Genomic DNA, 14959 nt, shown 5'->3' with positions numbered 1-14959 from the left:
CACACATAAATACAGTGCAGAATAAGCCATAGTAAGTCAGTAATGGAGAAAAAGAACAGCTGCAGGGAGACCACATGCAATATTTGTTACTAGTTCTTCTTGACCTTTTAGTAACTTTACAATTCTGCAAGAATAAATTCCTGACGCATCACAATTTACAGCAACAGTATAATTTTTTTTTTTTTAAAGCGGTACCATTTATCAAAACATTAAACGCTCTCAGCTTCACTCCAGTGACTTTGCGAAAGCTTTAATTATGCCAGTCAGCTGCAGGCAGGAGGAAGTATTTTCTCAGTCTCTGCTCCACAATGATCAAACTGCATCATTGTAATTTGTCTGAACCAAGATGGCTTCATCTTTCTGGAGAGCAAAGCAGATGAAGGCACCTGCATTACATAATGCAATCTAGAGGGGAAGCACTGTGATCTCTATAAGAGGTAATAAATGCCTTTAAGGTTAACCTTACAGAGTACTTAGCATATACAGACTTACCGTATATACTCGAGTATAAGCCGTCCCGAATATAAGCCGAGGTACCTAATTTTACCACAAAAAACTGGGAAAAAGTATTGACTCGAGCATAAGCCGAGGGTGGGAAATGAGGCAGCTACTGGTAAATGTACAAAATGAAGATAGATACCAATAAAATTACATGAATATTTATTTAAAAGAAAAACAATAACCTAGCTCTGTAAGTGGAAAAGGGGGTACAGGGCTACATACAGATCATTTAATCCATTCATGTTAGTATAATTGTAAATGTATTGTCTGCACTGTATTAGCAGTATATACTCTATATAGAGTATATACTGCTAATACAGTGCAGACAATACATAATTGCTTAATAAATCCCCCCAAATCTCCCCTCACTCACTGTGTCCGTGTGCCGGAGAGAGCAGGGACGAGTCAGCGGCGCGCTGGTCAGGCGAGAGGAGCTCCAGGTGGGGTTGTAATTTAGCTGGCAGGCACCTCTAAGTCAGCTAAATTAGGACCCCACCTGGAGCTCCTCCCACTGGACCAGCGCGCCGCTGACTCATCCCTGCTCCCCTGCTCCTGACTGGCCGCTGCGGGGGTTTTTTTTTTCTTCTTACTTACCTCGCCGAGCGTCACGTCGCGTCACTGCTGCTTCGGTGGGCGGCGCTCCGAGCAGGGTCATCTGGCAGTCTCCGGCCACCTAAATTAGGACCCGGAGACTGCCCCCTTAGCCCCCTGTGTGCTAACAATAAAGTTAAGGGTAAAAAAAAAAATTAAGTCACATATATTTCGCGGGTGTGCACAATTTGAAGGCTTGACATGTTTGGTGTCTATTTAACAAATGTGACCCCATCTTTTATATTTTACCAAAAAAGTGGGTAATAATAAATGTTTCATAACATAATAAAGGGAAAACAGGTTTTTTTTCCAAAATTTTCGGTACTTTTTTCGTTATATAATAAAACATTAAAAACCACAATGGTGATTAAATACCACCAAAAAAAGCTCTACGTGTCCCCCAAAAATGGTATAAAATGTATTTTGGTACAGCGTCGCATGACTGAATAAATGTCAAAGTACTGCAGCGCTGAATACTGAAAAATGGCCTGGACTGGAAGGGAGTTTAACAGCTCGGTCTTCAAGTGGTAAAAGACCCTGCAATTACAGAGAGATACCTGTTGATTTGCCAGAAATGCACTCAGCTCTTAGGCCCTACTGTGGGCTCACAAAACACAGCATTTTTTTGGAGTGTTGTCGGTTCTGCCCATTGTGTTTTACTATATTACTCAACCACTCCTACTCTCAGACAACTACAGAATAAAGTCTAAGCAAATGCTTCCAATGGTATATAAAACAGGCCAAAAGGGAGCAAAGAGAAGAAGTTCATTGTTAGGATTTCAATACTTTAATAGAACCTTTGGCTAAACTCTGGAGCTTTAGCTACTGACATATTCTTGATAAACAGTAGACGAGTTTAAGACAAGCCCTTACTAAGCTCTGCAGCTGCAACTACTATGGGGAAATCCATCCTTAAAGTTCACAGCAGAAGCACTGAAATCACAGCTTATCTTCTTTCCTCTGGCAGCATGAACCTGGCAGGCTTCCAGTGTTGTCAACTGTTCAAAAAGCAACTCTCTCTGTTGTGAACTTTGAGAATTGATTAGCCTAGTGTACCTGCAGCTACAGAGGTCAGTGAGGGCTTGTTTTAAAGCTTCTTTACTTCTTGTTATGGATATGTAAATAGTTTAATGCCGATAGCCTGGCCACAGGTTCACTTTTTGCTCAACCTAAGTCCAGCCTTACTTCTCCCTTGATCTGCCCATGTTTGGTCAAACCCACACTAAGTTGTTTGAGCACTGTCCTTTTCATACAAGGAAAAAGCAGAAGGTATAGATGTCTCTAATAAAAATGTTATAAACTAGAGGTGCCCCTCTACAGTAGGCACCATAAGGGGTATGAGTATACTAACATCGCTCCAGTAAATGTGTGCTATGATCTTTAAAAGATCATTTGCAAATACCAACTTTCTGAAAGTCAGTAGGAACCTAAGCTTAGGCATGCCCCACCCCCATATTATAGTGCTCAGAACTGTCAGTGAGAGGCTCAATACCAAGTGCTGTAATGTGGGATTGATGAGTAGCACCTACTGCCTCAATAACATCCCATTTGAGTGTTTTGAGGGATCTAGGTGTCAGTTTGAAAACATTTGTGGCAATGAAGCAGGTACACTCACTGCAGGGGAGCCATTTTAATTTTTGTCATATTTTTCAGTACAGCATTGCTTTAACCATTTAAGCTCTCACATCAGTGTACACCCTATGGACACATTTATATTTCAACAATGTTCATCACCTATGGCACAGAAGTAAAGATGGTTTGGATTAAACAAGTCTTTTATTTGGCAATATTGTCTGCAGTAAAAAAAACAAGTATTTTCTTTATATTCAAAATATAAAATTAAGTAAAAAAATTTAAAAAAAATATATATGCTGACACTTTTAAGACAAGGGTTACTGTGTATAAAATTCACATATGACATCCTGTGGTTGTTCCATTTAAAGTTAAAGTTCTTTACAAATAAGGTAATAATAAATTATTATTATTTTTTTTTTAAACTATGAAAAAGAGCAAATAAAAAATTGTTAAAAATGGGGTTAGCACTCCAGGAAAACACAGAGCAATTTCAAGTGGTGGTAGTGGTGGGGGGCTGAATGTTTATTGTTTTTGTTTTGTTTTGTTTTGTTTTTTTAGGCACAGGCCTACAATTTTAAAGTGGTTGTCGAATTTAATTTAAAACTGCACCCAATATTTATAAACTCAGTATCATTGTTTTGCAAATAAAGCAGTTATGAAATGTTTTACATTGATTTTTACTACATTTTTTTAAATAAGTACATATCAAAATAATAATTAAAATGATAAGAACATATCAAAAATAATTAAAATTAGCATATTTATAACTAATGTTACGCAACTAAACTTTCTCAATACAAACAAATGCATAAAGCAAGGCTGCTACATTTTACATATCTCAACTTGACCTCACTATTGACTTGTTCTCTACATCTCTCTTAAAATAACTTATTTGCATCTGACACCTCCAGGACCTGTCGTTCTTGGCGCTCGCATTTGTCCAAACATGAATAAGCTAAAATGAAGTTTACAGATTGCCATTTCAGTAAAAGCCTTGAGGAAGAGTACCTACAGTGTGTAAATATATTCCTCACAGCAGTAAAATGCGCCATCCCACTGGCAAACCAACAAAGGCCAGAAGAGGCTTTCAAGTCATGCTGCCTGAATTGAATAGAAGAAACAGCTGATACTGGGGAGAAAGATGCCTAATAACACAGTCTTCTTTTGTGTTTTGAAAATTTTTATGAATATTATAAATCTGTCTAAAGAATACATTCACTTGCCATAGCACCAAATTCTTGTCTGTTTTTAGAGTAAAACGGTATGGTATTACAATAAAGGGTATTATTTATCTGTAGTTGAATTCTTATAATTAAGTCACCTTCTTCTTTCTTTAAAATGTCATTCATCAAATCCTTCATTTACCAGCATCAGTCAGTGTTGAAAGGGGGACATTACAATCAGTGAATATTTAAGTTGTTCATGGATAACTTTTATTGTAGATTGTAGGCGCTGAACAAATACAAACAAGGATGCTGCTTTTAAGAGCACCACAGTCAGTGGTGTATTTAGGTTTTGTGCTGCCCTAGGCAAGACTAGACTCGGAACCCCCCCGCTCGCGGGCGCTCCCCCCATCTACATTTGCCCCACCCCTTCCTGTTTAAAACATTTTGCATAACCTGTTAGAAGCTGGATACAGCGAGTGTCTGTTTAAATAGTAACAGGCGGACGCTAAGCCTATCATACAGAACTGACTGGCTGGGCGGGCATCAGCCTGGCAGAGCAGTATACATTGTTGTCAGGGCAGCACAGGGATCAGGAGTACGTAGCAGAGTGCAGAAGTCGGTGAACAGTGTAGACAGGCGCCATTATTCTGGTGGTCAGTGTAAAGAATGCTCCTTACATGGCTGGTCAGTGGAAAGTGAAAAACAGGTTTTTTGCATACTGTATATCTATTGCCAGCAAGCGGTGTATATAGAGATCAGCTAGCAAGCAGAAGATATATGCAAAACCATTTTTTTTTCTTGAATTACTAAAAGGTTAAAACTTACCTGTGTCTCCACCGGGGGTGATCCCGTTTGAAGATCTGAAGATTCTCGGGCGGCCGCAAGGGATGATGGGGCCGGCCCATGCGCAGTAGAGATTTTCGCCCAGGAGAAGAGAGACACAGGGTAAGTCAATGCACACGGAGAGACACCGTGGGAGAATGAAGACACAGCAGTCAGCGCTGGACGGGAGACCGTCATCTGGGCTGGAGGGACTCCTGAAAACCTGGAAGGAAGAAGATGATCGGATCAAGAGGTATACTAACCTCCTCCTGTCACCCAAAGCTCAGTATATAGTGGGCTACAGCTCGCGGTATGCTGAGATCGCCGCAGTCGGGGCGGATCCCAAAATTACTGTTGAGATCCCCGCAGCTGCGTGATTGACAGCTGGCTCTGCCTATCTAGAGCCAGAGCCAGCTGTGCCCAGCCCTCCCCCACCTGTTCCGCCAGTCAGCTCTGGAGGATCGGACAGGGGAGGGGGGAATCCCTGCAGGGAGCCGTGAGTGACAGTCACGGCTCTCTGCAGGGACATGATTGAGAAGTGAGCGCCGGTATGTGTTCACTCACTTCCCAAACTATTGAGCCGACGTGTGACAGTTTCATTGTCACAGGTCGGCTAGAACTATGAGGCTGAGTGATTTTCACTCATCTCATAGTTCTCCTTTAAGGTCACTTTAAGCTCCCCACACACATTACAATCTGACTGTACAATATCCTCTAGATCTTCCATGTATAGGAAGGGCCTGGCAGATTACATGCAAAATGATACAGTGTTGGCAAATCTGAAGTAGATTGAACAGAGATTGTATGGCGGATTGTATGTCTGCTGTAGCCCTGCTGCAAGAATAAAGCACATTTGTGGATGAAAAGGTATTTGATGAGTTCAGCTATCTGATAAGGATTGTCCGCAGTGATTATATCTGCTTATATAGGCCAGGCTTAGAGGTCTCAGCAAGGGATCAATCACTAAAACAATCGGAGCCAGTCTAACAAATGTTAAAGAAATAATAATATGGTGCAAGTTTAAACCCAAATGTAGCTCTATTAAAAATTAAATAGATATACTAAAGGTGCAATAAACCATTATGAATGTCTTTGTTTTATTGCATGAAAATCAGCCCGGAAAAATACACAAACTCCTCTCCCTTAAGCAGTCGCCTGCAGATAGCACCGCTGCCCTCTGTGTGGGAGAGGTGGTCCCTCTGCAGTAGAGAGCTGTAGTAGGGATGGAAGGGACATGTCAGATTGCTTCAGGGAGCAGCAGTCTTATCTGCTGCATGGGGGCGGCGAAAGATTTTGTATTCATTTTTAAAAATCTTCCTAAATGCATACTGTTTCATCATACTAAGCCTGCAAGAAAAGCAAAAAACACAATTTTATTTTTTCTACAAGCAAGTGAAATAACAGCACAGGTCTACAGTTCATGGGAATACTTCCGTTGCAAGTGTGTCTGCATTGCAGTTCCATTTTTATTCCTATCAATCCCTGCGTGTAACTGATGCAGGCAGGAGGCTTTTCATAGAGTTTGAGGAAGACACAAGAGAGCTGAAACAAGAAAATGCAAGAAAGAAGGAGGACAATGGACTACCTACATGATCTAATATATCCCTGAGGTACAGAATAATATATATATATATATTTTATACCATACTGCTCCTGTACTCTAATGCGATATGCATTGCTATGATCTTTTTAAGTGAACCTGTCAGCAATTTCACGTTTGAAAAAGCAAAAGTCTTGTCTGAGAGCATGTACTACCCCTGACCTTAGGGCTAATCCCATTACAAGCCATGACCCTGTCTAGTGAGAGCAAGTCAGCAGCCGTTAAGAGCTCTCTTACTAGGCAGGGTGCAAACAGGTCAACAGGGCTCAGCTCAGAAGTCAGGACCCTACTTACAAATTGAAACTAAATAAGGGAGGCACACATGGTCTTTTTTTCTAAAAAACACATTGTGGTGCCTCCTCTCAAGCTGGACTTAATATTGTACACTGGCTGACAATTTCACTACAAGATTTTAATATACTAACATATTTGCAAATAATTGATGGCACGTTAGTGGTAACAGATTTATGGTAGGAATAATTTAAAGTTTTATGTAAAGAATTAAAGTGTAAGTTCACGTTTGCAGCTGAAAATTTGAAACAAATTGATGCTTCCTATCTGTGATGTCTTATGTATGTGTGATCTGTTGATGCTATATGGGGGTCTACTTATAAACAATTTGCAGGGCCATTCACAATACGAATATCTGTGCACTTTCGTTTTGTGCGGGGAAAAATGGCAAAAACAAATGTTCTGTATAGAGGTGGGGGGGGGGGGGGGGAGACATCTATTGTCTGCCACATACAATGCTGTTTTAACACCTGTCTCTGGGCAGGTTACTAGCACCTCCTAGACTCCAATTATACAAATGCAATCAGCACCTGGTTGTGACTAACAGATTATGTGGATTGGAGCAACATTCACCATATTTATTCCCTGGTTGGCAAGAAAAATACAGCAAGTCCAGTCGCCTTGACTTATTTTTTACAGATATATTGTGATGTGATACTGCATTATTGCCACTGGACGGAGTAAAGGAGCTTAGGAAATAATACTTATAACAATACTTATTTTCTATGCTCATTCGCTCCATCCAGTGGTCATAGTGTGGTTTTACTTTACAGTGCATCTAATCTAGAAAGAGAATATATTATGAATGTGCACATATATTCACATGGCAAATTGTTTATAAAGAGACCCACATGTGTCAGTATATTTTATCCTTTGGTATTTTTAAACAATGCTCTAAGGTACTTAAAAATTTGTTTTAGTTATTATGAGGGTGAATTTAATTTGATGCCAGGCATCAAATGTAAAAATGCATATGTTTACTGTATAGCAAGTCTTGTCATTTACACATATTTGTCACAATGAGCAGCTGGGAATAGACCTCCTCTTCTTTCTAGTTGCTAACTGGACAGAGGTGATGATGTTGATTCACTGTCCAATGAATGGGCTAAATGAGTTGACATATGAAGCTGAATTGTTGAGGCAGGAAATAAGGCTGTATAGTATGTCAGATGTGTGATTGTTTGGGAAACAAATTACACATTTTTTGTCAGCTAAAGCAGTAAATACATATGTTGTCAAACATTGTATTAGGCTGATTGCCAACAGTATTACTAATGTAGAAAAAAAAATAAAACACTTCTCCTGAGTTCTATGTAAACTGTAGAAGAATGGGCTATGCGCGACTAGCAGTTACAATCAGGTTAGGTTAATTCCTGGAGCCATTTTGTTTGTTGACACAGAGGATCCATGTGTCAACAGTTCACTTATACACAGTACACTTGGACCAGAAGGACCAAGTAAATGGAATACATTTTTATTGGTTGTTAAATACGATTTTGACAATGAAAACCTATGCAATTATGTTAGTAGCATAGTGTGAACTTGCATGTCTATATATATATATACACACACTGTATTATAATGTGTACCCAGGTCCTCTAACATGACCTACTTTATAAGGTACATATTCACTAAGAGAAGTTATCAGGATCAGAGTATTTTGTATCCTGGTCACCTTATGTCATGTTGAATGCAGAGTTGACCATGTGGTGGGCATTAAGAATGGTTTGGATGTGTCAGTCCACAAATATTTTAATAATTTCTAACCCTGTTTTTTCGATTTGCATTATGTAAATGCCTTTATTTTTAGGTGTCTGTACTTTGCAATATCACAAGTGAAAGCCTTTTGGTTGCTATTGACTCCTCACCACACCATTTTGGTTCTTTCATACAGGTATTTAGATAATGGCAAATACATTTGGAATTTTGCTCTATCTGTATGACTTACCTGTAAAATGGTAATAAATGTAATGAACATAATATCTGTTGTACTAGTCTTAAATCATTGTCATTAAATGGCAGTCAGGCCAAACAATTTGATTGTTTAACCATTTATTGTTAGCACTAACCTACAATGCATGACCATGTCCTCCAGGCATGCATTTGATGCAATGTGTGTTGCTTCTCTCCAAATTGTGGGTGCCCAACATGGTTTATTTTTTCCAAAAACATAGATTTCATGAATTTAAAGCTGAATTTCAGGCACACAGAACTGTTTTACCTGCTGAAGGATTTGTATTTCTGTCCATCCATTTCTGAGAAAAGTGCAGTTTTGCCACACAGCACAGTCCTGCTTGGCAGGGGAGAGGACCTGATCTGCTGCAGTTTAGTAAATCTTACAAGTCGCCTCCTCACACCTACCCTGTGACTGGACAGTGAAAGGAGAAGCAGCAGAATGAAGAGCTCAACTCTCTGTCACTTAGCTTTCTATCACCATGCCCCTTGCATTGCAACAGAAATTATATCTTCCTCCCCAAGTATAGGTTCTGCTTTCCTGGAACTGCAACATGTCCAATTCAGATACTTAAACTGCTTTATTTAGAAAAGGTACATTTAATGATGTATTAGTGAATACAGAACTACATTCATTTGTGTCAAGTATTTATTTACAGTCTAGCACTTACAGTCAGCATGATTCCAAACAGCTGGCTCCAACTCTCTCTGCTCTACTTCCCTGAACTTCCTGTCCAGTACAAGAGTACAAAGGACAGAGCAGCCTCCAGCAGCTGCCTATCTAATAGCTTAGAGGAGGGAGGAGCAGGAAGCAGGGGAGTGTCTGGGTTTTTTTTTGACCATAATAGAAGTCACCAACACTTGATGATATGTGCAAGAAGTAAAGCACTTTTTATTAGATTGTCACATGCGTCAAAGAGCCAACGTTTCGGGGCCACGCAGGGTCCCTTCTTCTGGGCGACATAGTGACTGTCTAGTGCTTTACTTCTTGCACATATCTTCGAGTGCTAGTGACTTCTATTATGGACTGTATCTGACACGGCGCCATCCGTGTTGTAAGTTCAAGCACCAACCTCTCATCCAAGGTCTGTACGCTGTATGGAGTGCAGGTGATTTCGTATTGTTTTTTTTTGGAGACACACAAACAGCTTACTAGCAAACACTAGGGTGGCTCCATAGGCCCCTTCAAGGGAAAGGCGACACCCTAAAACAGTATATCAGGACAAGTGCCCAGGAGACCAGCTGATTCTGCAGGAAATTTAAACTTTTAAATATCAAGGAGGAGCATCCATTGTAAGTGATTTAATCAGCATTTAAAATAGCTTAAAAACCTTTTGACTGTAATATCACTTTAAATATTCATGAACTTCAGCTTTAAGTAAGTAGTATTAACTCTCAAACTTTTTTCATTAATGAATCCAGATCAAACAAATATACATTGTCCTGCAAAGCATTTCTTTACATTTTTGCCCAAACATTTACGGACAACATGTTTCCGTACATCTCCAACTCTCTTAGCTCAGCTTCCCTCATATTTCTGTCCAGTACAAAATCATAAGGGATCACAAGGCAGTCTCCAGCAGCTGTCCATCTACTAGCTTGGAGTAGTGGGGCGCATGGAGCAGAGAAGTGACATGCCTTGCTGTGCCTTTGTATTTGTGGAGACACACACAGCTTACTAGCACACACAATGGTTGTTCCATAGGACCCTGCAAGGGAAAGGAGCCACCCTAAAACAGGGTATCAGGGCCAGCGCTCAGGGGATCATCTGATTCTGCAGGAAAATAAAAAATAAGGAGCAGCATCCATTGTAAGTGATTTCATCCACATTTATCTTTTGGCGTTAACATCACTTTAATCCAACAAATACACCAAACAGTGCTGCAGCACGGCTCACATGGCTGTCTGAGCTGAATATTTATTCTATTTGCTAGTTTACATAACTGTCATGTGCTTAGTTAATTTGGTTTTGCTTTATGTAAAATTTGGGGATATTGTAGAGTATGGTAACGTGCATCTTCACAGATGACATGTATGTACACTTGTACACAGGGGCATATTTACCGCGAGGCAAACTAGGCGTTTGCCTATGGCGGCACCCTCCGTCGGTAAATATGCCGCTGCTTGTACAGTGTGCATTAATCTACATTTTACACACTGTGTGTACATTTTTGTTACCTACTTTATTGCTACTTAAATAATGTAGATGCCATTTACGGTAGGCATTTACAGGTAATCAGACTGGCAAATTATCTGTGAGAATAAAATATGGGAACTTTGGTCTGACAACTGCTGGCTGATAATGTAAAACTACAAAGTAGGGTTGATTTGCTAAAGGACTAGAGACTGTTTACTTAGCAAAGTTACCATTCACCGAGCTTTGTAAATAAGATGAAGTAGTGTTCACTCAAGTACAGGCTCATGATAGGGTATTTGAACTGAACACAGACAGGTTCGCCTTATTTACTACATTCACTTTACCAAGTGAACAGAGTTTACTCAATCCTTTAGTAAATCAACCCCAGTATGTTACTGACTCTGAACTAGTATACAGAATGGGAGTCCAGGCTCTTCAGTCTTTACTGGCTTCATGCTTTTTTAAAGTGACACTAAACTCAGGCGTTGAATCTTAAAAAATGCATTCAAGTCCCTAACTATTTACAAAAATGTATCTTATTTGTGCATAACTCAGCTATAGATCCTTAATCATCTCTGAATTGGTGCTGACACTGTCCTTCCTTCTGGAGGGTGGCTACTTTTGTTCCCCATGGTCCCTGTGTGTGTTGTAAAGAAGCCACCGCTCCAAGCTCACTCCTATGATAGACTACAATATCAATACAAATGACTAAACTAAACATGAGACTGTAGTACATCACGGGAGGGAGCTTGGAGCAGTGACTACTTTACAACACAAACAGGACCATGGGGAACAGAAGTAGCCACCATCCAGAAGGAAGGAGAGTATCAGCACCAATTCAGAGATGATTGGAGGATCTACAGCTGAGGTATACAGAAATCAGCTAAATTTTCATTAATAGTTAAAGTGATATTAAACCTTCAGGTTTTTTTTTTTTTATAAATTGAAGGCCCACAATTATAGTAATCATGCATTACTTTGGTTTAAAAATGTTCAATTCCTCATTCTCTAGTGAGTCACCGCATCTCTCCCTCTCCCGCCACCTGCACTGGCTCCTTTATCTAGTCTATAGGCACACACAGTTTGCGTCAAGCCATGCCCCCGACTCCCACAATCATACTTTGACAGCAGAAGGAGCCTATGGCTCCTTTGCCCTCAGTATCCTCCCCCGTAACCAGGAAGTTCGGGGAACTGAAGATAGCTCGGGGGACCGGCGGTGGTGACAGTGGTGTTCACAGATAAGTGTGGGGGGAGCCGAGGGACAGAAAAAGGTACTTGGTGATTTTTACCCTAATTCAGAGATTACATTGAGGTAAAAACACCCAGGCTTTATTACTACATTAAAGTGCTTGAATGCATTTTTAAGATTTAACTCATGAGTTTAGTGTCACTTTAAAGGCTCGGCTTACTAGGTAGTAAATCCAGGATTAAGATAACTGTCTAATAGTCTGCACCTTTACAGTGGAAGACCTCACTTCTTAGATAAATAGTGTGGGGCACAGAAGATGTGGTACATTAAACTTTGCTACAGAGATAGGATAATGTTGGTGACATGATACAACAGTGTATTAGGGTTTAGGTAAATTAAGTTTTAGTTAGGGTTAAAGGTTAGGCTAAGATTTGGTGATTTTGGATAACTTAATGTGCATGCACCTGTTGTCAAAATATAAACATTCACATATTCTTCATAAGCAGCAAAAGAGCTTTAAAAAGCTGCTTCTAATGTGAAGTAAATAATTCTCGAAGTTCCTCAAAGATTACAGCACAGCTTAAATTGGTTTCAGTTGGGTTCTACCAGCTTAAAAACAGCTGCTTTGTGTTTACATTAGAAGATTGGCAGGTTTCTGCCCATGATTTAACATGAACAAGAATTAACTCTCCACATGCTTAGATAATCTAAATAAACATTAACACAATATTAAGTGAAAACTTATTTAGTAAATCAGCCTCAATGTGTCCACACAATTCTATTAGCATGCATGTCCTGGTTTAAGTCAGACACCCCAGCAACACCTAACTAATTAGAATAATTAGTCTATTCCCTGATCTACACCTGATGAGGGTATTTACTAGGGATGCACTGATATCCTTATTCCGGTATCGAGTACGAGTACCGATATATCATTAAGCCACTGCCTTACAATTAGCAGAAATGTTGTCAGCCTGCCATACAAACACCTTTAGTTGGTCATTGGGTTACCTGTCTGATAGACCTAATAGCAAGCCCAACAGCCAACTGAACGTGACAGACTGACAGCAAATCAGTGGCTTATCATTATCAGCTTGCACCAGGAAGAGTTGTTACTGTTAGGATATCCAGGTAAGAAACTTTGCAATAGATTCTCAAAAAAAAAAAAATGAGTGAAAACTGTTCAGTGACTTATTATGCCAAACATACCGAACAATAGATTTCAGGTTCACATGCAGTTAAAAAAAATTTATTCCCTTAAAAAACTAAATAAATATTTGAATAATGAACGCATTGCATTTATAACAGATTTTCAGAATGAACAATTACTGCATACCCACAAACATTATGTAAGAATCAATTATGGATGTGCACAATTTAAACGGCCTGGCTGTAATTATAAAAGTAAGATTGAAACAGAGTGAAAATTTGTCTAAATGGTAGTCTATTTTCAATTGCGAAAGCGTAATGTAAAACATAATTACCTGTCCAAGACCGAAGACAGTTACTGAAAACATTAATGTGATAGTGCTTAAAATATATATAATTTATGTTAGTATGTTATAATAGATATAATTACTAAAGCAATAAAGCCCAGCATTTAGATTTTTAGCTAATAGTTTATTAATTCATGTGCATTACATTGAAGAATATATACATTTATCAATATATAAATATTATATACAAAATTTAAAAAAACATAACATATGGGTTGGACCTTTTTTACCTACAAAGTGCCCATCCCTTAGCCAATAGGGCAGTCACATTTAATAAGCCTGTTTATAATGTGGATTATGGCCACCCTAGCTCCTGCCACCGCTTTAAGAGACTCTTTCTCTTGGTTGTTGGTTCACAGAATGTGTTTAATAAACACATTCTATCCCATTGATCAGACGTCAACATTTTTACTTTGTAGCAAGTCCCAAGGTGAGAGGCTACAACAGGGACTTACAGTATATATGTCAGACATTTGTGAACCCAGCCAGAAACTGCACAGACACCTGGATTACCATCATTATGTCATTTATGTGACAGCAGCTCAGTCCAAGAAGTAGATGCTAACCCCTAAATGATGCCTGAGTTAAGAAGGAAAAAAAACAGATGAAGGCATTCTTAGGGGTAGTACTGTAATCTCTTTCAGAGGTAATAACATGTCCGTAAGTTATACTTACAGAATACTTACAGCATGCATGTTCCTAATATGAAAAAATATATCTGATGCATGTCCATTTTAAAGCTCCTGTATATGAAATTGATCCAATATCAAAATGATAGAGAAGAGGAATAGAAAATAAATGAATGCCTTTAGTTGATAAAAGCTACATGAGTCTGCTTTTCAGAGTTGATCATAGTATAGAACTTATGTTAAATGTTGAACAATATACTGCACATTATTAGAAAAAAAAAAACCATTTAAGGGAAGGTTGATGCTTTTAATCTTCCAAGATTCTTTTAAATGTCCAAAGCAATAGATCAGTGAATTGTTATTGAATAAATAGAGTGCTGCCTGGACCAGAAAACGGGAGTAGATCGCCCAAAGGCTTGTCCTGAAAAATAAGCTGTAAATGCAAATAAAAGAAGTATTGTGTACTCAACTGAGCTTGTACTTCATAACCGTTTTCCTTAAAATAAACCCTCCACTTAATAATAGTGTAAGTAAACAAGTGGATATGTGACATCAGTGGAGGAATGTCCCTATGCAAAATCATCTCCACACAAATCAATTAGGAGAAATTAGTTATTGCTCCATCTCCTGTCTGCTTTCCAGGACTTCAAGAGGGAAATTTCTTCAACCCTTGCTAATAGCCTGGAAAGGCCTTCACCCTTTAGTAGAACTTTTCACAGGTTGTTCACAGGTGTACCTGTGGTGGTGACAAAGGTGTAACTATAGCCATGACTGACCATGTAACTACTAAAGGGTCAAGAGGCACAGGGAGCTCATAGCTGTCTGACTGCATAAAGATTTCTGCAGGTAATAGCATTTGATAAATACATTTGGATAAAATATAGTTTCGGAACCTCTATAAGATTGACATGAAAGTAAGTGCAATGTTATATTACTAGAAGAATTACCTCTGAGTTGTGAATTAGAGAGGCAGGGATGCTCTTAATTACTTTTGCAATGCTTCTTCTGC

The 14959-nt window shown here is 39.1% G+C and overlaps 1 protein-coding gene across 2 annotated transcripts in view; it reads left to right on the top strand.

Annotated features, from left to right (window-relative positions):
- The window catches only part of SYNDIG1 (synapse differentiation inducing 1), a 192306-nt gene that overhangs the window by 154890 nt on the left and 22457 nt on the right, over window positions 1–14959 (top strand). The window lies entirely within an intron of this gene.

This window comes from Nanorana parkeri, unplaced genomic scaffold (assembly GCF_000935625.1).
Source record: "Nanorana parkeri isolate BGI_ZX_2015 unplaced genomic scaffold, ASM93562v1 scaffold402, whole genome shotgun sequence".
Taxonomy (NCBI): Eukaryota; Metazoa; Chordata; class Amphibia; order Anura; family Dicroglossidae; genus Nanorana; species Nanorana parkeri.
The sequence above is the reverse complement of the archived record's forward strand: the minus strand, read 5'-3'. Positions and strand labels throughout refer to the sequence as shown.